Source organism: Nomascus leucogenys, chromosome 22a (assembly GCF_006542625.1).
Source record: "Nomascus leucogenys isolate Asia chromosome 22a, Asia_NLE_v1, whole genome shotgun sequence".
In the NCBI taxonomy this organism is placed as follows: domain Eukaryota; kingdom Metazoa; phylum Chordata; class Mammalia; order Primates; family Hylobatidae; genus Nomascus; species Nomascus leucogenys.
In genome coordinates, this window is record NC_044402.1 from 133,253,051 (window position 1) to 133,274,833 (window position 21,783).

General features: G+C 40.7%; 1 protein-coding gene across 6 annotated transcripts in view; it reads left to right on the forward strand.

Annotated features, from left to right (window-relative positions):
* Positions 1 to 21,783, forward strand: part of GIGYF2 (GRB10 interacting GYF protein 2) — a 164,448-nt gene that overhangs the window by 9,773 nt on the left and 132,892 nt on the right. Inside the window, exon 3 of one of the 6 annotated variants that reach the window (XM_030803962.1) lies at positions 773 to 809. The exons of the other annotated variants lie outside the window; for them this stretch is intronic. The gene's annotated coding sequence lies outside the window, so the exon portion shown is untranslated. The remainder of the gene's footprint in view (positions 1 to 772; positions 810 to 21,783) is intronic. 6 annotated transcript variants of the gene reach the window in all.

Here is a 21,783-nt window from a genome sequence, read left to right on the forward strand (position 1 = left end):
ATTTTTAAGGTAGAAGAGTTCTTTCTCATATTGTACATTTTCTTAAATCTGGATGTTGACATAAGACATATTCAGAGCTTTGTGAGGTTTAAAAGGATTTCTGCATAATTTATGTAAAATTTTCATGGACTGGGCGCAGCGTGGCTTACATCCGTAATCCCAGCACGTTGGGAGGTTGAGGCTGGAGTATCACTTGAGCCCAGGAGTTCAAAACTAGTCTGGGAAACATAGGGAGATCATGTCTCTACGAAAATAAAAAAGTTTGGCAGGGCATGGTGGCTCACACCTGTAATCCCATCCCTTTGGGAGGCTGAGGCAGGCAGATCACTTGAAGTCAGGAGTTTAAGACCAGCCTGACCAACATGGCGAAACCCTGTCTCTACTAAAAAGACAAAAATTAGCCGGGTGTGGTGGCACGTGCCTGTAGTCTCAGCTACTTGGGAGGCTGAGACAGAAGATAATCTCTTGAACCTGAGAGGTGGAGGCTGCAGTGAGCTGAGATTGAGCCACTGCACTCCAGCCTGAGTGACAGAGCAAGACTCTTGTCTCAATAAATAAATAAATAAATAAATAAATAAATAAATAAATAAAATAATTAGCTCAGTGTGGTAGTGCATGCCTTGGTCCCAGTTACTTGGGAGGCTCCCTTGGGCCTGGGAGTTTGAGGCTGTACTGAGCTGTGATTGCACCACTGCATCCCTACCTGGGTAACAGAGCAAGACCTTGTCTCAAAAAAAAAAAAAAAAAAAAAATTTTTTTTTTTTTTTCACAGGATGTAGGGAATCCCTCTGTGGAAAAAATGGCTTATGGTAAGATTCTCAAATGATGTGGCAATGTTGATGGCATTGTAATTTTTCCTAAAATATTTTGGTTTTGCTAATTTTAGTCTTTACACTAAAAGGAGGAAGAAAGGAGAAGAGAAAATGTTTATATTGTTCAGAAACAGTAGGAAGAATGATAGTAATAGCAATATGTTTTCTTCCTGTAGTGGTATTGTGGCTAGTATCTTCTTTGGGAACAAAGCACCTTTTATTCAAGTTGCCCTGGGCCAGGAGGAAGTCTTGGGAGCTCTGGTCTCTTCAGTATTGGTCCTTTGGTTATACAGACGGACAAGGAATTGGCAGAAGTTTGTGAGGTTTAAAATTCCTCCTGTACAACAAGAATTTGGTTGTACAGACTGACAAGGAATTGTCTTGGTACTTTCTAATTGATAAATCATGGCTTAGGTCTTAAAGAGTAGCCATATCCACGGGCTCTCATGATCAGTTTCTTGGGAATTGATGTGTGGTGCTGCCCAAACCATGACCAGATGTCTTCAGTATAACTGGATTAGCAGCCATCCTGCAAGATCAGTGAATCAGAGAGCCTTACTTTAGATCTGGAATCTGACCCTCTTCTTAGCTTTTTGTATTACTTCTACCATTGGGAATTATTTATTTATTTATTTATTTATTTTTGAGACGGAATTTCGCTCTTTTGCCCAGGCTGGAGTGAAGTGGCGTCATCTTGGCTCACTGCAACCTCCACCCCCCGGGTTCAAGTGATTTTCCTGCCTCAGCCTCCCTAGTAGCTGGGATTATAGGCACGTGCCACCATGCCCAGCTAATTTTTGTATTTTTAGTAGAGACTGGGTTTCACCATGTTGGCCAGGCTGGTCCCGAACTCTTGACCTCAGGTGATTCACCTATCTTGGCTTCCCAAAGTGCTAGGATTACAGGCGTGAGCCACCATTCCCAGCCTTTTTGTATTTTTTTTTTTTAATTAAAAAAAATATTTTTTTTGAGACAAGTTCTTGCTCTGTCCCTCAGGCTGCAGTGCAGTGGTGTAGTCACAGCTCACTGCAGCCTCTACCTTCTCGGGCTCAGGTGATCCTCCCACCTCAGCCTCCTGAGTATAGGAGTACAGGCATATACCACTGCATATGGCTAATTTTTCTGTTTTTGTAGAGACTGGTTTTTGCCGTGTTGCCCAGGCTGGTCTTGAACTCCTGGACTCAAGCTATCCTCCTGCCTCGGTCTCCCAAAGTGCTTAGATTACAGGCGTGAGCCTCCATGTCCAGTGTTTGCACCTTTATTAATGAAGTTTCCTGTAATGTATTATAAGAACATACACTCTTCCTTAATTGAAGGCAGACTATATTGTTTAATTGTGTGGTGCAAGGAGGTGGGAGTTTGGGGACAGTGAACAGAATGGGAGATTGAGAAAAGGAAAGAAAAGTGACTTTGTACAAAATGAATTCCTCTGAAAATTGCAAGGAACTGGAAAAAAAAAAAAAAGCAATATTGAGTACCATATCAATATGTAGTGAAAAGCTTGAGGGCTTTTGAGCAGAGAGATGTGGGTTTGATCTTTTGTTACTTGGCCAGATGCAGTGGCTCACGTCTGTAATTCCAGCACTTGTGAGGCTGAGGCAGGTGAATTGCTTGAGTCCAGGAGTTGGAGACCAGCCTGGGCAACATGGCAAAACATTTCTTTTAAAAAAAAAAAAAAAATGTAGCTGGGCCTGGTGGCATGGGCCTGTGGTCCTAACTTCAGCCTCACTGCAGCCTCAGCCTCCCAGGCTCAAGTGATCCTCCCATTGCACTCCAGCCTGGGTGACAGAATGAGACCCAGTCACAAAAAAAAAAAAAAAAAAAAAAAAAATTTTTTTTTCTGGCCAGGTGTGGTGGCTCACACCTGTAATCCCAGCACTTTGGGAAGCCGAGGTGCATGGATCACCTGAGGTCAAGAGTCGGGACCAGCCTGGCCAACATGGAGATTCCCCATGTCTACCAAAAATACCAAAATTAGCAGGATGTTGGTGGTGGGCACCTGTAATCCCAGCTACGTGGGAGGCTGTGGCACCAGAATCTGTCGAACCTGGGAGGTGGAGGTTGCAGTGAGCCGAGGTTGCACCACTGCACTCCAGTCTGGGTGACAGAGTGAGACTCCATTCCAAAAAAAGAAAAAAAAAGTTACTTATTACATGTAACTTTAGACAGGTTAACCTTTTGGAGCCTAACCATCCTTATCTGTAAAGTATGTCCTGTGGTTATTGTATCAATGAAAAATCTAAATATAATACCTGGCATGCATTAAGTAGGCTCTCAGTGAATGGTGGCTTTTATGATTGCTATTACTATGTAAATAGGTAAATTTTGATTGCAAAATTTCATCTTTTAAATTGGCTTTTCTTTTTAGATACAGGGTCTTGCTCTGTCATGCAGGCAGCTTGCTGCAGCCTAGAACTCCTGAGCTAAAGTGATTCTCTGGCTTCAGCCTCCTAAGTAACTGGGGCTCTACACGCGGACCACCACACCAAGCCAATTTTTATTTCATTTTACTTTTTAAAATTTTTTCATAGAGGCCGGGCGCAGTGGCTCTCGCCTCTAATCCCAGCACTTTAGGAGGCTGAGGCAGGCGGATCACGAGGTCAAGAGTTCGAGACCAGCCTGGCCAACATGGTGAAACCCCATCTCTACTAAAAATATAAAAATTAGCCGGATGTGGTGGTGCGGGCCTATAATCCCAGCTACTTGGGAGGCTGAGGCAGGAGAATCCCTTGAACCAGGGAGGCAGAGGTTTCAGTGAGCCGAGATTGCACCACTGCACTCCAGCCTGGGCAACAGAGCAAGACTCTGTCTTGGAGGAAAAAAAAATTGTAGAGGTGAAGCCTTAAGCCTGGTCTTGAGCTCCTGGGCTTAAGTGATCCTCCCGCCGTGGCTTCCCAAAGTGCTGGGATTAGAGATCTGAGCCACTGTGCCTGGGCTCCAGCTGATTTTTAAAAAGTTATATATATATTTATTTATTTTTTTGAGGTGAAGTCTCGCTTTGTCGCCTAGGCTGGAGTGCAGTGGCGTGATCTCGGCTCCATGCAAGCTCTGCCTCCCGGGTTCATGCCATTCTTCTGCCTCAGCCTCCAGAGTAGCTGGGACTACAGGAGCCTGTCACCATGCCCGGCTAATTTTTTGTATTTTTAGTAGAGATGGGGTTTCACCATGTTAGCCAGGATGGTCTCGATCTCCTGACCTTGTGATCCGTCTGTCTCGACCTCCCAAAGTGCTGGGATTACAGGTGTGAGCCACCGCGCCTGTCCTAAAAAGTTATTTTAAGAGGGGGTCTCGCTATGTTATCTAGGCTGGTTTAGAACTCCTAACCTCAAGCAATCCTCCCACCTTGGCCTCCCAAAATGCTTGAGATTACAGGTATCAGTTACCATACCAGCCATCTTTGTGAGTTTTGAATAGACATGTCAGTGAGTTCTGTCTGTAGGTCTTTTGTCTTTAAAAAAATATTTAAACCCAGCAAATATTTGAATGATTGCCTTGTGCCAGGTGCTGGAATAGCCCTGGTGGTTGAGCAAAACACATACTGTTCTGTCTTCATAGGCTTTACAGCCCAGTGAGAGAGGCGGCCAAACAATCATTTAAGTAAAATCCAAAATGTGAAAAGTCTTTCTGTCCTTGGAAAAGGTACAGTTTGAAAACACTAGATACTTTTTGAATAAGTGTCACATTTTGGATCTTGGTGTTCTTTTTTCTTTTTTTTTTTTTTTGGAGATGGAATTTCGCTCTTGTTTCCCAGGCTGGAGTGCAGTGGTGCGATTCTCGGCTCACTGCAACCTCCGTCTCCTGGGTTCAAGCGATTCTCCTGCCTCAGCCTCCCAGGTAGGTGGGATTACAGGCACCCATTACCATGTCCGGCTAACTTTTTGTATTTTTAGTAAAGACAGGGTTTCACCATTTTGGCCAGGCTTGTCTCGAACTCCTGACCTCAGGTGATCCACCCACCTTGGCCTCCCAAAGTGTTGGGATTACAGGCGTGAACCACTGCTCCTGGCCAGATCTTGGTGTTCTTATTGTCAGTGATATTGTATACCCTTTGATATGCTCTCTAGGGTATGTATGTGTGTTTTAAGTTACGTGTTTTTTATTTGTTAATTTTTTTTTTTTTTAAGGCAGTGTCTTGGTCAGTCACCTAGACTCTGGAGTGTGATGGTGCAGTCTTGGCTCCCTGAAACCTCTGCCTATCCTCCCACCTGTGCCTCCTGAGTAGCTGGGACTCCAGGTGTGCCACCATGCCTGGCTAATTTTTTTTTTTTTTTTTTGTAGTTTTTTGTAGAGATAGGGTTTCACCATGTTGCCCAGGCTTTGTCATTTTTTCTTCTTTCTCTGAGGTAGATGTTAATCAACTTTTTGATCTTAGAATCCCTTTACCCTCTTAAAAGTTATTGAGGGCCCCAAAGAGCTTTTGGTTTTTTAGTTATATCTGTTTATCATATCAAGAAATCTAAAAAGTATTAGTTCATTTTAAAATAACAAACTCATTACATGCTAACATAAATATATTTTTAATATGACATACCTATTTTCTAAAACATTTCTAAAAATTTGTTTATAAAATTGGCGTTGTTTTACCTTTTTACAGATTTATGTCTTGCTTTATAGAAGGCAACTGGGTTATATTTGGTTCTGCATTCAGTCTGTTGCTATTTATTACCTTGGTTGAAGTATGTGAAGGAAAATTATCCTCACAATGATATATATATGTGTGTGTGTATATATATATATATATATATATATATAGTTGTAATAGAATTTTAATAGCTTTTACAGATAATTGCAGATATTCTTTGATATTACACTAAAATTCGACCAGCAGTGTTTTTTTTTTCTTTTTTTGTATTTTTAATTTTTATCGCTTTACTTTAACACTGGGTAACCAAGTAGTGTTTTTTTTTAAAGGTTAGTTGCAATATGAAATCCGAGTTGTATCAATAGTTTGTCCTCTGTAAATATAAAATCCATTTGTCTATCTTCCATGTTGAATGGATATCTTACATTATATAGTATCAAAAAACCACTTTCATTGAAATCAGCACTTACCAGAAAAGCCTTTCAATATTGGAAAACTTTCTAACTCATGGTGATGAATAGAAACTTTCCAAAATTCCAATTTTTGCTTGAAAGGTCAAATTTTATAATTGGCAACAGGTACTCTGAATTGTTTTTCTTGAAGTCTCATTCATTTTGAAAAAAATGTCTGCTACATACCCTAGTCTGGACAGCTGTATTGTGTGCAGCTATTCTTTCAAGTCAAAATTATGTTCTGTGAAAAAAAGCAGCTAGTTGAGCTTGTAACCCAAAACAATTGCATTAAGTATCATTCTACATGACTTTGTATGCAGTAGAAATGCATATTTCCCATTTCATCATGCAGAATATTAAAAAGATGTGTTCCTAGGGATCAAGATTAATACAGTTAATAGTTTTTACTCCCTTGTCATGGGCATTCATAATAAAATTGGCTTTTCCCCCCCTCTCTCTTATGAGTACATGTCTCATGGCAGTGAAGAATATAGTGACTGCTGGTACAGTTTGTTGCAATTAACTTCAGTCATGCTATAGTGCCAGCAGTTTTCCCCATCACTGCACGGTCTGTGCAAGTGTCAACACATTGAAAAATGAAAATAATATTTTAGTTTTTGCAATAGAAGATTCTCAAACTAGCAAATGAGATCACAATAGTATTTTATAATAGTGTTACTAAGAAAATACGTCATGGATGCCCTGAAAGAGTTTGGAGGTCCATAGATTATACTTTGTAAACTGCTGCTTTGAGGAGTGGAACACGTTTCAATGTTACATTTATATATGTTACATTGATTTTTTTAAAAAACGATTTTAAAACATAAGTGTTTGAAATTGGAATAAACACATCACTGAAGGTTTTTAGATATTACTGAGTTTTTAGTGCTGAGTAGATAAGAGTTTGTTTATAAGTTAGGATGAGTTATAATTTTCTGCTATGAAGAAAATGTTCTGTGAACCTCCACCATCCAGTACTATAACTACTAGCCAGTTGTGTCTGTTGAGCACTTGAGATACTACTAGCTGGTGTGACTGAGGAACTGCATTTTTAAAAAGTGTAGAAAAAACTTTTTTTTTTTTTTTTTTTTTTGAGATGGAGTCTTGTTCTGTTGCACAGGCTGGAGTGCAGTGGCATGATCTCTGTTCACTGTAACCACTGCCTCTTGGGTTCAAGCTATTCTTCAGCCTCAGCCTCCCAAATAGCTGGGATTACAAGCACCCGCCACCATGTGCAACTGATTTTGCATTTTTTGGCAGAGACAGGGTTTCACCATGTTGGCCAAGCTGGTCTTGAACTCCTGACCTCAAGTGATGGGCTCACTTTGGCCTCCCAAAGTGCTGGGATTACAGGCGTGAGCCACTGGGCCTGGCCTTAACTTCTAAATTTTAACTTTTTTTCTTTAATAATAGGCTTTAGTTTTTAGAACAGTTGTAGATTTACAGAAAATTGAGAAGATAGTGCAGAATTCCAGTTATTAACATCTTACATTACTATGGTACATTGTTATAATTAATAAACCAATGTTGATACATTGTCATTAATTAAAGTCTCTCATTTATTTACATTTCCTTAATTGTACCTAGTGTCTTTTTCTGTTTCAGAATTCCATCCAGGATACCACGTTATACCTAGTCATGCATCCTTAGGCTTCCTTAGCTATGACAGTTTCTCTGTCTTTCCTTGTTTTTGATGACCTTGACAAGTTTGAGGAGTACTAGTTATTTTGTAGAATGACTCTCTTTTAGAATTTGATATTTTTATTATTAGACTGCGGTTATGGATTTTTAGAGGAAGATTACAAAGTGCCATTTTCATCATATTGAGAGTATATATGTTAGCATGATTTATCATGCTTGATGTTGACCTTCATACTTTGTTAGGTTTGTCCACTGTGAAGTTAGTTATTCCCCCTGGTGCCCTTGAGGAACTGATTTTTTTTTTCTTTTTTTTTTTTTTTTGAGACGGAGTCTCGCTCTGTCACCCAGGCTGGAGTGTAGTGGCGCGATCTTGGCTCACTGCAAGCTACGCTTCCCGGGTTCATGCCATTCTCCTGCCTCAGCCGCCAGAGTAGCTGGGACTACAGGCACCCGCCACCATGCATGGCTAATTTTTTTGTATTTTTTAGTAGAGACAGGGTTTCACCATGTTAGCCAGGTCGGGAGATCTCGTGATCCACCCGTCTCGGCCTCCCAAAGTGCTGGGATTACAGGCGTGAGCCACCGTGCCGGGCCGAGGAACTGATTTTAAAATTTTAGTTAATCTTAATTTAACTTTACATAGCCACATCATGTATGTGGCTAATGGGTGCTGTGTCAACAGTACAGTTGTAGATAATGTTCTTCAGTTTTAAGTTTTAGCTAAAACTTTAACATCTGTTTTAATACCTTTAAAGAAGGCAATTTAACATAAAAGAAATATTAAAGCTTAGTCTTGGAATACATTGCTTTTTGGGGGGTGCAGTCTATTTACTTTTAGTAAGTTTAGTCTTTTTAAAAAAGAACTTTTGTGAGGTAAAATTTCCACACAAAATACCTTTATTTCAAGTATACTCATTAAGTGTACATTTTGATGAGTTTTCAAAAATGCACACACTGATGTAACTGTTAGTGTAATCAAGATATGTAACATTTTCATTATCCCCAGAAGTTTCCCCCAGCTGTTTTGTAGTCATTTTTCCTCCTCCACCACTGTTCTGTTTTCTGTGACTTATTGATTAATATTTGTGTCTTCTAGAATTTCATGTAAAGGGAAATCATTTTTAGGTCTGGCATCTTTTTTTTTTCCTATTTTAATACTTTTATGTTCAGGGGTACATGTGCAGATTTGTTACATAGGTAAATGTGTGTCATGGGGATTTGTGGTATAGATTAGTACCCATTAGTTATTTTTCCCGATCTTCCCCCTCCTCCCACTCTTCACCCTCCACCCTCTGAGAGGCCTCAGTGTGTGTTGTTTCCCTGTGTGTGTCCATGTGTTCTTGTTATTTAGCTGCCATGTTTAAGCGAGAACATGTGGTATGTGGTTTTCTGTTCCTGCACTGGTTTGCTAAGGATAATGGTCTTCAGCTCCATCCGTGTTCCTGCAAAGGACATGATCTTTTTCTTTTTTATGGCTGCAGGGTCTGGCATCTTTTGCTTAACATAATTATCTGTGATTCATCTGTATTGCTGCATGCAAATAGTTTGTTTTTTAATGCCAAGAATTTTCCAAGGTATGACTTTACAGTATTTGTTCATAACATTATTTATGAACATTTGGATTGTCCTCAGTTTTGGGCTATTAGAAGTAAAGCTGACCTTAATTTCATGGCATAGGTAATGATTCAGAGTTGTATTGGGTTGCAGTGTTTATCACAATACTGTAAATTAGAAATTTGAATTCCTGTTAGGAAGGAGAAAAGCCAGCAGTAATTGTAAATACAGATAAGCAGTATCTGTAATTTTTTTGAAGACATGCCATAGAAAGGATAATTCACATAGAAATAATGTTTTGCAAGGTTTCATGTGTAGTGTATGGGCCAGGTAGATGTAGACAATTCCTTGGACTTTTGTTGGCTTTCTGGGAAAAAAAAAAGTTCTTTGTTAATTCTTTAGGTAAAATGTTTAGTAATAAAGTGAATATTGAAGCCTAAGTTTGCTTTATGAAGTTTGGTCATCAGTAAATGTGTTAACAGATCATATTTTAAAAGTTACTAAAAAATGTTGGTGTATTTATTAGTGAAGAGATTTAGTATTGCCAGATGAGGTGGATGCTGAAGGAAAAGGTGTTTTCTGCTATAATAGATGGGAGAAGAATTTCCTTTTTTTTTTTTTTTTAAACCTTAAAATTCGTTTTAAACCACATTAAAGTGGAAATGAGTGATAACTTTTATGACATTTATGTTGGGACTGTAAAAGTATTTCAACAGGCCAGGCCTATGCTTTTTGTGATAATTGAAATACATTTTGTTATAAAGTAATTAAAGAATATTGCAAGTTATGAGGATAGAGGACAAATCATTAATTTCACCTCACTAATATTCCTTTGTCTTGTGTTCTTTTTGCCTTTTTTTGGACATATATATAACTATATTGTGTGCAGATGTTACTATAGCTGTCTTTTGTTGAGTGAATGTGCCACTTTTACAAGATTGCTTTCTGTCTTCTGCTATTATAAGTAGTGTGGGTCCCCCTCATGTTTGGACCTTTCCTTTTCATCTTAGCTGTTTTCTGACATTTGAAAAAAAGCATTAGAAGATCTACATTCTTTTAGCCTAGTAAATGAGTCTTCATTTGAATGTAGACCTCTTTATGGTCTTAGGAGCTGACATATTTGAAGATTATTTTATCAAGATAATGGTGTTATTTGTTTTGTTTTGTTTTTATGAGACAGAGTCTCACTCCGTCACTCTGGCTGGAGTGCAGTGGCACGATCTTGGCTCACTGCAACCTCCACCTCCCGCGTTGAAGCGATCCTCATGCCTCAGTCCTCCCTACTAGCTGGAATTACAGGCATGTGCTACCACACCTGGCTAATTTCTTTTTGCATTTTTAGTAGTAGAGATGGGGTTTCACCATGTCGGCTCAGCTGGTCTTGAACTCCTGGCCTCATGTGATCTGCTGCCTTGGCCTCCCAAAGTGCTGGGATTACAGGCATGAGCCACTGCGCCTGGCCGGTGTTTTTTTTGTTTGTTTGTTTGTTTGTTTTGTTTTTTCTTTTCTAATGGCAAAAATTTAAGCAGGGAATGAATTTAATATGTTATCGGAAGACATTCATTTAAAATAGTTTAAATAGCTTTGTTTCATGCTCACTGAAGTTTTTTTTTGATACAGGGTCTCACTTTGTAGCCCAGGCTGGAGTGCAGTGTCACGATCACAGCTCACTGCAGCCTCAACCTCCCGGGCTCAGGTGATCCTCCCACTTCAGCCTCCCCAGTAGCTGGGACCACAGACTAGCACCAGCACACCCAGCTAATTTTTGTTTGTTTTTTTTTTTTTTTTTTTTTTGTAGTGATGGGGTTTTGCCATGTTGCCCAGTCTGGTCTCAAACTCCTGGGCTCAAGCAATCCAGCTGCCTCAGCCTCCCAAAGTCCTGGGATTACAGGCGTGAGCCACCATGCTTGGCCTTGAAGTATTTGTAATTGCTAAACCATTTATGATTTATTTAACACAACTGGAGCTGGGCATAGTAGCTCATACCTGTAATCCCAGTGCTTTGGGAGGCTGAGGCAAGAGGATCGCTTGAACCCAGGAGTTTGAGGTTACAGTGGGCTGTGGGCACAGCCCTGCACTCTAGCCTGGGCAACAGTTGAGACACTGTCTCTAAGAAACAATAATAACAATTGATAGGCAAAATATGGTAAATACATGCACAAATGTGAAGTTTATAGTTCAATACATTTTTACATGTATATGTACTTTTGTAGTCACCACTTAGATCATGATAGTGAACTTTTCCAGCACTCCAATTCCCCTCTCCTTCCTGTTTAGTAGTCTCCTCTTCCCATGATGAGTACTTTCCTGACATCTGTCACCGTTTATTATCTATTTGTCTTAGTCTGTTTGTGTTGCTATAAAGGAATACCTGAGGCTGGGTGATTTATAAAGAAAAGAGGTTTATTTGGCTCATGGTTCTGTAGGTGGTACAAGAAACATCTGCTTCTGGTGAGGGCTTCAGGCTGCTTACACTCGTAGTGGAAAGCAAAGGGGAACCAGTGTGTGTAGATCTCATGGTGAGGGGAGCAAGAGAGAGAGAGAAGAGGGAGGTGTCAGGCTGTTTTTAACAACTAGCTCTCTTGGGAACAAATCAAGTAAGGACTCACTCATTACTGTGAGAGTGGCACCAAGGCATTCATGAGGGATCTGCCCATAATCCAGACACCTCCCAATAGACCTCACCTCAAGCATTGGTGATGAGATTTCAACATGAGATTTGCAGGGGTCAGATACCCAAACCATAGTACTCTTCTTGAACATCATGTAAAAGGAATCATACAGTACATGTTTTTTTCTAGCCAGCTTGTTTTTCTAAACATGATATCTGGGTGATTTTGCAGTATCATTGTGAATATCAGTAATTTTTTGTTGTTGTTGTTGTTTGTTTTTTGAGACAAAGTCTCACTCTGTTGCCAAGCTGGAGTGCAGTGGCAAGATACTGGCTCACTGCAGCCTCACTGCAACCTCCACCTCCCAGGTTCAAGCTGTTCTCCTGTCTCAGCCTCCCGAGTAGCTAGGATTACAGGCGCCCACCACCATGCCCAGCTAATTTTTGTAATTTAAGTAGAGACAGGGTTTCACCGTTGTTGGCCAGGCTGGTCTCGAACTCCTGACCTCACGTGATCCACTCACCTCAGCCTCCTACAGTGCTGGGATTACAGGCGTGAGCCACTGCGCCTGACTGGTTTTTTTTAAATTGCTAAGTAATATTTCATTATATGAGTATACTGCAGATTGATTTACCTGTTGATGTACATTTGCAATGATGGACATAATACCCAAATGTCAGTTTTTGACAATTACAAATAAAGCTACTATGAATCTTTTGTCTTTTGGTAGAAATATAACTTCAGTTTCCTTGGGTGTATGTGTAGCAGTTTGTTATGGGATCACAGGGTAGGCATACAGTTTAGATTTAATGGATATTGCCAATCTTTTTTGAAGTAGTTGAACTAATTTGCACTAATAAAGTTGTTAATCTTGTGTTATCTTAATCCAGATCTGGCTAAACTAAAAATCGCTGGCTGCTGTAGTGGGGACAGAACTACTGATTCGTTTAGTATGTGTGGAGAGTGCTAGAGGAGTTGGTCTTTTTTCTGCTTTTGGAAAAACGTAGGTAGGCAATGGGAATGGGGGCAGATTCAGGTTCCTTGGTATTCATTCTGTGTTAGTCTTGTGGCAGACTATAGATAGTACTGGCTGGACTCCATCCCAAATTTCGCCATATTTTTTCTGGGTAAGTTTTGCATAGCTAGGAAATAGAGATTTGTAGTAGCACTTTTTTTTTTTTTTGAGACAGCGTCTCGCTTTGTTGCCCAGGCTGGAGCGCAGTGGTGTGATCTCGGCTCACTGCAACCTCTGCCTTCAAGTAGTTCTTCTGCCTCAGCCTCCCAAGTAGATGGGATTACAGGTGAGAGCCACTGTGCCGGCCACATAATTTTTATAATAAAGATCCAGGGGGTTTTCAAAGGTGTGTATGTTTTGAGTTCTTAGTGGAATAGTGGTGGTAGCTAATCCGTCTTCAAGACTTCTGGGAAGCAGTATTTGGGAACACTGTCAAAGTTAAGTATCAGACACTGTGCTGGAATGTGACTCAGCAGCTACTTTGGCTTCTCCTTGCCGATTTTACCCACATGGGATTTACTACGTAGATTTGCCACCTTTTTTGTTGAAAGTGATTTCCTGAGCTCAGAAGTTGCTTGGTTCCTCTAGTCTGTTCCAGGCTGTAAGAAAATGGCAGGCTAAGAGGGAGAGGTCAGAGTCTGTCTTTTCTTTATTGTAAACTCAACAATAAGAAGGACCTAGGTTGATTTCTTTTCTTTCTTCTCCTGGGAAAATGTACTCAGAGGCCCACAAAGTGATAGATGAGGTCCCAAAGAGGAGATGAATAGTTAAAATAAAGAGGAAGTCATGAAAATTATAGAAAAATGTAGGGAGAAAAAGAAAAACAATTATACTAATAATCAGATAAAATAACTTATAGTGCGGTCTAAATTTAGCTCAGTTATTTAGAAGTTGACAAAAAGTCTAGCTTATAAAATATTCACTGTCAAGGACAAGGATACAGTTTATTGAAGAAGACAGCTTATTGGTATTATTGCATAAGGAATATATTACTTGAAGTCACTTATGTGTAATTTTGAGTAATAGACAAAGTCTGAGAAAGCAGTTATGTAGAAATATTCTCTCAGCTGTTTGTTATATGTTAAGTTCTAGGGTACATGTGTACAACGTGCAGTTTCGTTACATAGTTGTACATGTGCCATGTTGGTTTGCTGCACCCATTAACTTGTCATTTACATTAGGTATTTCTCCTAATGCTATCTCTCCCCCCAGCCCCCCATCCTATGACAGGCCCCAGTGTGTGATGTTCCCCACCCTGTGTCCAAGTGTTCTCATTGTTCAGTTCCCACCTGTGAGAATGTGTGGTGTTTGGTTTTCTGTCCTTGTGATAGTTTGCTGAGAATGGTGGTTTCCAGCTTCATCCGTGTCCCTGCAAAGGACATGAACTCATCCTTTTTTGTGGCTAGATAGTATTCCATGGTGTATGTATGCCACATTTTCTTAATCCAGTCTGTCATTCATGGACATTTGGGTTGGTTTCAAGTCTTTGCTATTGTGAATAGTGCTACAATAAACATGTGTGCATGTGTCTTTATAGTAGCATGATTTATAATCCTTTGGGTATATATACCCAGTAATGGGATCACTGGGTCAAATAGTGTTTCTAGTTCTAGATCCTTGAAGAATTGCCACACAGTCTTCCACAATGGTGGAACTAGTTTACACTCCTACCAACAGTGTAATATATATATATATATATATATATTTTTTTTTTTTTTTTTTTTTTTTTTTTTTGAGACAGAGGCTCACTCTGTTGTCCAGGCTGGAGTGCAATGGCGTGATCTCAGCTTACTGCAACCTCTGCCTCCCAGGTTCAAGCAGTTCTCCTGCCTCAGCCTCCTGAATAGCTGGGATTACAGGCATGAACCACCACGCCTGGCTAATTTTTGCATTTTTAGTAGAGACGGGGTTTTGCCATGTTGGCCAGGCTGGTTTCGAACTCCTGGCCTCAATTGATTTGCCCACCTCAGCCTCCCAAAGTGCTGGGATTACAGGCATGAGCCACCGTGCCCCGCCTCTCTCAGCTGTTTTTTTTTTTTTCTCTCAGCTGTTTTTAAGTCAAGTCTTTAAAATATGTGATAGACCTACTTGTTTGAAGTCCTTATCCCTAGAGTTGGAATAGCCAAAGAGAGAAAAGGCCAGAGGAGGGAGGGAAGAACCCGATCATCTTCTCTGTCAGAGTTGCTTTCAGCATGAGAAAGATATGCTAACGGAGTGGTCTCAGAACTAACAGTATTTTGCCCACATTCCTTCAGAGGCACTGTCTTTTTCTGACTCCTTCCTCAAAGGTTTTGAGTGCCCCTGTCTTTCAGAGATGTGAGGACAAGTTCTCTCAGAATTCCTGAGACCTGCCAATTCCACTATGCCATGCATTCCTGTCATCATCTGTCATTGTCCAGAATGAAAGTCCATCTATTTATTCATTCTTTTTTGTAGTCTGATCTTCATACCACTCAGAGTTTCTTCTTCCCTTGACCAAATCTCTTGTTTAATTCCTAAGACTTTCCTCTTGAATTCTCTGAAATGTTATTTTTGTGTTAAACCTCTCCCCTCGCGTTCATAAGATGTTTTTAGGCTTTCTTGTGGAAACTGAAGCCCATCTGCCCTGGTAATCTTACCTTCCCTTTAGCCCTCTGAGGTTAACAGTAGATTTTCTTGCACTAGGGTATGTCAGGATGCAGAATCAGGGTCTTCATCCTTCTCCATTCACAGGCTCATTCTATTCCTTTATTAGGATGGCTCTTCTGCCTAGCTTGCTGCTGTTCCTTTATGCAGTTCTTTAATATCCTTTCACACATTATCTAGTTTAGGTGATAGATCATATACGGTCAGGTTAGCCATTTTTTATCTATCTTTGTGCAAAACTCTCTTTCCTCTGAAGTTCATGCTGTCTGACAATGCATCTCTCTTCCTATCCTTATTATCAGAAAAGGACTCTGTGGTCTTACCCTTTGATTCATTGTTTTTTCTATTTTTGTCTCTGCCATTATCCTGAGGTTGCTTTAGAGTCTATATAGCTGATCCATCGGGTTCTCCCAGGTTCCTGGTTTCTTGTCTTTTACTTTCATCTCTAGTTCTACTAGTGCTTTCATTTTTATTTCTACTATACTTGCTTTTTGGCATTACCAACATCTTAAATTTGTCAACTGTCTTCTGTTTTTACACCCTTCCCCACAGTGTCTAAATCACGCTTCTGCCAGCACCCTCTACTTTGCCTTCTTATTCTTCCCTTTACCATGCTGACAAAACCCTAACCCTGGTTTCTTGTGGGCTCTCTGCCCCATACTCTGGCTGCTAGGTTGGAGAAAGAAGCCCACAACCACCTTGCAGATTAGCTTCCCTCTTGTATTAGCCCATTTTCATATTGCTGTAATGAACTGCCTGAGACTGGGTAATTTATGAAAGAAAGAGGTTTAATTGACTCACAGTTTTTCATGGCTGGGGAGGCCGCAGGAAAGTTACAATCATAGCAGACGGAGAAGGGGAAGCAAGGCACCTTCTACACAAGGCAGCAGGAGAGAGAAGTACCAATGGAAGTGGGAAGAGCCCCTTATAAAACCATCAGATCTGATGAGAACAGCATGGGGGAAACCGCCCGCATGATTCAGTTACCTCCACCTGGTCTCTCCCTTGACACGTGGGGATTACAGGGATTACAATTCAAGATGAGATTTGAGTGGGGACACAAAGCCTAACCATATCACTTCTGTATCTTTATCGGGTCTTTAGAGATACTGTAGCTAAGTGCAACAAGGTGTTCTGAATTGGAGACTGGCACAGAACAAGGATGTTGTTGGAAAAACTGATGAAATCTGAATAAACTCTGAAGTATAGGTAATAGTGATGTACCAATGTTGGTTCCTTAGTTTTGAGAAAGTATTGTGTAACGTAAGTTGTTAACATTAGGGGAAACTGACGGTACTTTCTGTATTATCTTTGTAACTTTTTAAACTATAATTATTTCTCAAGTTTATTTTAAAAAAAAGAAACCTCTAGCATAGAACACAGCAGCTATCAATTTCTTTAGTTTCCTCAAACCCTACCTTATCATCTTCTCTGTCATTTGCCTACTTTTCTGAGAAGATTGAAGCCATCAGTTTGATGAATTCCCCTCAGTTTCCTTTATTTTTGTTTTTTTGTTGGTTTGTTTATTTTAAAATTATTTTTTATGTAAGTTTTGTAGAGACAGGATCTTGCTGTGTTTCCCAGCCTGGTCTCAAACTCCTGGGCTCAGGCAATCTGCCTACCTCAGCCTCAGTGCTGGGTTTCCTGGCATGGGCATTAGCTTGGCCTCAATTTCCTTTTAAATTCCCCTACCCCCTTCAATAAAACTCTACATAACCTCGGAAGCATTCTAAGTCATTTGGATCTACTTTCCTCTGGTTACAAGTAGATAGGAGTAGTTTTTGTTTCTGTTTGTTCTGTGAAACCCTCATACTTCCTGCCTTCTCAGAGATTTAATTTACATAATATTTTTATTGAATTGTTAAAATTAACCTTTTGACTCTGCTAGTAACTTTCCATTGGGGATATATCTAAAACAAAAAAATGGAAATTTTCTTTCCATTCTTTCTCTTCTCTCTTCCACAGCCAAGATTCTTTTCTTTATTTTATTTTATTTTATTTTTTTTTTGAGACAGAGTCTTGCTCTGTCACCCAGGCTGGAGTGCAGTGGCATGATCTCGGCTCACTGCAACCCCGCCCCCTGGGTTCAAGCGATTCTTCTGCCTGTGCCTCCCGAGTAGCTGGGAGTACAGGCACATGCCACATGCCCAGCTAATTTTTGTATTTTTAGTAGAGACAGGAGTTTCAACATACTGGCCAGGCTGGTCTCGAACTCCTGACCTCGTGATCCACCTGCCTCGGCCTCCCGAAGTGCTGGGATTACAGGTGTGAGCCACTGTGCCCGGCCTTTTTTTTTTTTTTTTTTGAGATGGAGATTCGCTCTTGTTGCCCAGGCTGGAGTGCAGTGGCACGATCTCGGCTCACCGCAACCTCTGCCTCCCGGGTTCGAGTGATTCTCCTGCCTCAGCCTCCTGAGTAGCTGGGATTACAGGCTTTTGCCACCACGCCTGGCTAATTTTTTGTATTTTCAGTAGAGACGGGGTTTCTCCGTGTTAGGCCGGTCTCGAATTCCCGACCTCAGGTGATCTGCCCGCCTCGGCCTCCGAAAGTGCCGGGATTACAGGTGTGAGCCACTGCTCCTAGCCTTCCACAGCTAAGATTCTTATTTTTGAGATGGAGTCTTGCTCTGTCACCCTGGCTGGAGTGCAGTGGTGTGATCTCAGCTCACCACAACCTCCGCCTTTCCGGGTTCAAGTGATTCTCCTGCCTCAGCCTTCTGAGTAGCTGGGATTAACCAGCGCCCGCTGCCACGCCTGGCTAATTTTTTTTTTTTTTTGTATTTTTAGTAGAGACGGGGTTTCACCATGTTGGCCAGGCTGGTCTCGAACACCTGACCTCAAATGATCCGCCCATCTTGGCCTCCTAAAGTGTTGGGATTACAGGCGTGAGCCACTGTGCCGGCCTCACATGTAAGATTCTTGAAAGAGTTGATTGCATTTGTGGTCTTCCCCTTTCTCACCTCCCAGTCATGCCTCACTCCATTGAAATCTGGCTTTGTCCCCCACGGCACTCCTAACTGCATTCTTCCAGAACATCAATAAGTTCATTTTCGAAGCCAATGAAGAATTTTCAATCTTCTCTTTTTTGACTTAAATATTTGAAACTTTTTTGTTTGTTTGTTTTAGAGACTGTCTAGCTCTGTCACCCAGGCTAGAGTGCAGTGGTGCTATCATAACTCACTGGAGCCCTGATCTAAGATCAAACCATCCTCTCACCTCAGCCTCTCAAGTAGCTGGAACTAAGGCAAGTGCCACCATACCTGCCTAATTAAAATTTTATTTTTATTTTTATTTTTATTTTTATTTTTATTTTTTTGAGGCGGAGTCTCGCTCTGCCGCCCAGGCTGGAGTGCAGTGGCGCGATCTCGGCTCACTGCAAGCTCCGCCTCCCGGGTTCACACCATTCTCCTGCCTCAGCCTCTCCGAGTAGCTGGGACTACAGGCGCCCGCCACCACGCCCGGCTTATTTTTTTTATATTTTTAGTAGAGACAGGGTTTCACCGTGGTCTCGATCTCCTGACCTCGTGATCCGCCCGCCTCGGCCTCCCAAAGTGCTGGGATTACAAGCGTGAGCCACCGCGCCTGGCCTTAAAATTTTATTTTTTGTAGAGATGAGCTCTCACTATGTTGCTTAGGCTGGTCTCAAACTTCTGGCCTCGAGTAATCCTCCTGCCTCAGTCTCCTAAAGCTTTGGGATTACAGGTGTGAGCCACAGCACCTGGCCTAATATTTGAAACTTTCAAATACTTCCGTTAAAAAAAATGTACCACTACCATCTTTGTTGTATGCACAAGTTAGAAACTTAATAGGAAAAGGGAATTATCCATAATCCTACCGATTAGAAGTATTAACATTTTGGGGCATATCTATATATATCCAGTGTATTTTAAAATATTTTAAATATAATCATATTCTCTGTATTCTGTAACTTGCCTTGAACACTTAATATGTTGTTGGTAACCTTTCATATCAGTGAAGTTTAGTTACTCATCACCTTACTCTTCCCTACTAGATTGAATTCATTTTCCTCCAGATAACTATCCTCAGTCATCTTTCTAAAGTACAAATTTTATCCTGGAAACTTTCCTGCCCAAGTCTTTTCATAACCTTTCATTTCCCTTGGAATATGAAATGCAAAGCCTTTTGTGATGTAGCCACTGCTTTACCAATCTTCACATTAGTTTTTTAGCCTATTGAACAAATTGATTATCTTCCAAAAGAACCTAGGTCTTTCTTCTTTACCCTTTCCTGCACCTCCCCCTCTACCCCTTTAGCCTTAAAGACTGGCTCATTCATAGTATCTGGTTTTTGGGGTCCTTATAATACGGGTTTGACCTTGTGCGAGCTGCTTAACTTTTCTCTGTGCCTCATTTCCTCATCTACAAAATTGGGCCAAAGAATCTATGTCAAATTAAGAGAATATATATGAAGCACTTTGAACTCTTAGTAAGCACATAGTTAGCTCTCAATAAATGCTAGCAAATATTATAATTCAACAGATCTTCAGTGTTACGCTTCTCATTTTAGGATAATCTTCCCAGTATTCCCAGAGCTTACTTTGCATAGTTCATTGTAGTGCTTATCACATGGTACTCATTGTCTTTTTATTAGACTGGCGCCTTGAGGGCAGGAGTTATCATTCCTTGTTCATAATGCATACAAGTAATCTGGTTAGGGGTTACCAGATAATATTAGCAGTGTCCATTAGATTTTTATGTTGGATCAAAAAAAATATTTCATGGGATTTTGTTTAGAAATTCTACCCTTATTTATATATTTTTGTATATGAAGTGTGTTATTCTGTAGAAGAGGTTGGGGCTACTTGTAAAAGTTTGCAGTGCCAGAAGAGCTCAGGACATGGATCCTTTGGTCAGCCCTTCAGGTGGCCAGTAGTAGTAATGGCTTTTAACTTTTTGCAGTTTGGAGTGTAAAAGGTAAGCAAGATGAGGCTGGGTGCCGTGGCCCACACCTGTAATCCACCTGTAATCCACCACTTTGGGAGGCCAAGGCGGGTGGATCACTTGAGGTCAGGAGTTTGAGACCAGCCTGGCCAATATGGCAAAACCTTGCCTCTACTAAAAATACAAAAATTACCTGGGCGTGGTGTTCAGCACTTGTAATCCCAGCTACTGGGGAGACTGAGGCAGAAGACTCGCTTGAACCTGGGAGGCAGAGGTTGCAGTGAGCCGACATCGCACCACTGCACTCCAGCCCCGGTGACAGAGCAAGGCTCTGTCTCACAAAAAAAAAAAATCATATGGGAGCACACCCTTCTCCCCACCCCCAAATACCGTTTGTTAAAAATTTTAAAAAGAGCAAAGTAAATAAGCCACAGTGGTGCATGCCTATAGTTTCAGCCACTGGGGAGGCTGAGGTGGGAGGATTGCTTGAGTCAAGGAGTTCAAGTCCAGCCTGGGTAACAGTGAGACCCTGTCTCAAAAACATAAAAGTTAAAAAATAAATAAATAAAATAGTTTTTAGTTTTTAAATAGGTCCTATAGCTTTTGAGGATTTGAGATTTCTACTAGGTTAAAATTTATTTTAAAATATACGTGACAAGATTTCGAAAGTACAAAAAGATAACTCAATGGAAGATAGATCTTGCCCACTCCATACCTCTAGTTCTTCTTTCTAGAGGACTGTCACTTAGGTGAACTTTAATTTTCTATAAAGAAATTATATTATACACTGAGCACCTGTGATTTTAGAAGTCTATCTAGTAGAGATAAAAGCATAAATATATGAATAAAAGGTTGTTTATTGCAGCATTGTTCATAAAGGCAAAAAAGTAAAAGTCATCCATGTCATCCATTTCTGTGGAATGTTACACAGCTTGCTTTTTTTTTTTTTGGCGCAGAGTCTTGCTCTGTTGCCCAGGCTGCAGTGCAGTGATGCGACGTCAGCTCACTGTAGCCTCTGCCTCCCGGGATCAAATGATTCTCATGCCTCAGCCTCTTGAGTAACTGGGATTACAGGTGTGCATCACCACACACTGCTAATGTTTTGTATTTTTAGTAGAGACAGGGTTTCACCATATTGGCCAGGCTGGTCTTGAACCCCTGGCCTCAACTTGATTCACCTTCCTTGGCCTCCCAGAGTTCTGGGATTACAACATGAGCCACTGTGCCCGGCCCATTATACAGCTTTTAAAAACTGCAACTTAACTCTTTATCTGTTTATTGGAAGTTTGTCCATGCAAATATATTGAGAGAATTGCCTGTCTCAAAATAAGGTATATAATATGATTCTTGCTTTATAATAGCAAATAGCTAATCCCCTTTCCCCACCACATATATGTGAACATGTTTGTCTGAATGTGAAGTATGGAGGCATACACACTAGGCTGTTAACATGTTTACCTCAGGAAATGGGAATAGTGGGGAGGCAAGAGTAATTATGAACTTCTTGGAGGTTAATATGGGTCTATTTTAGTTATAGAGAATGTGGTGAGAATAGTACCTTGGGGGAGAAAACTAGAGTCAGTGAATTTG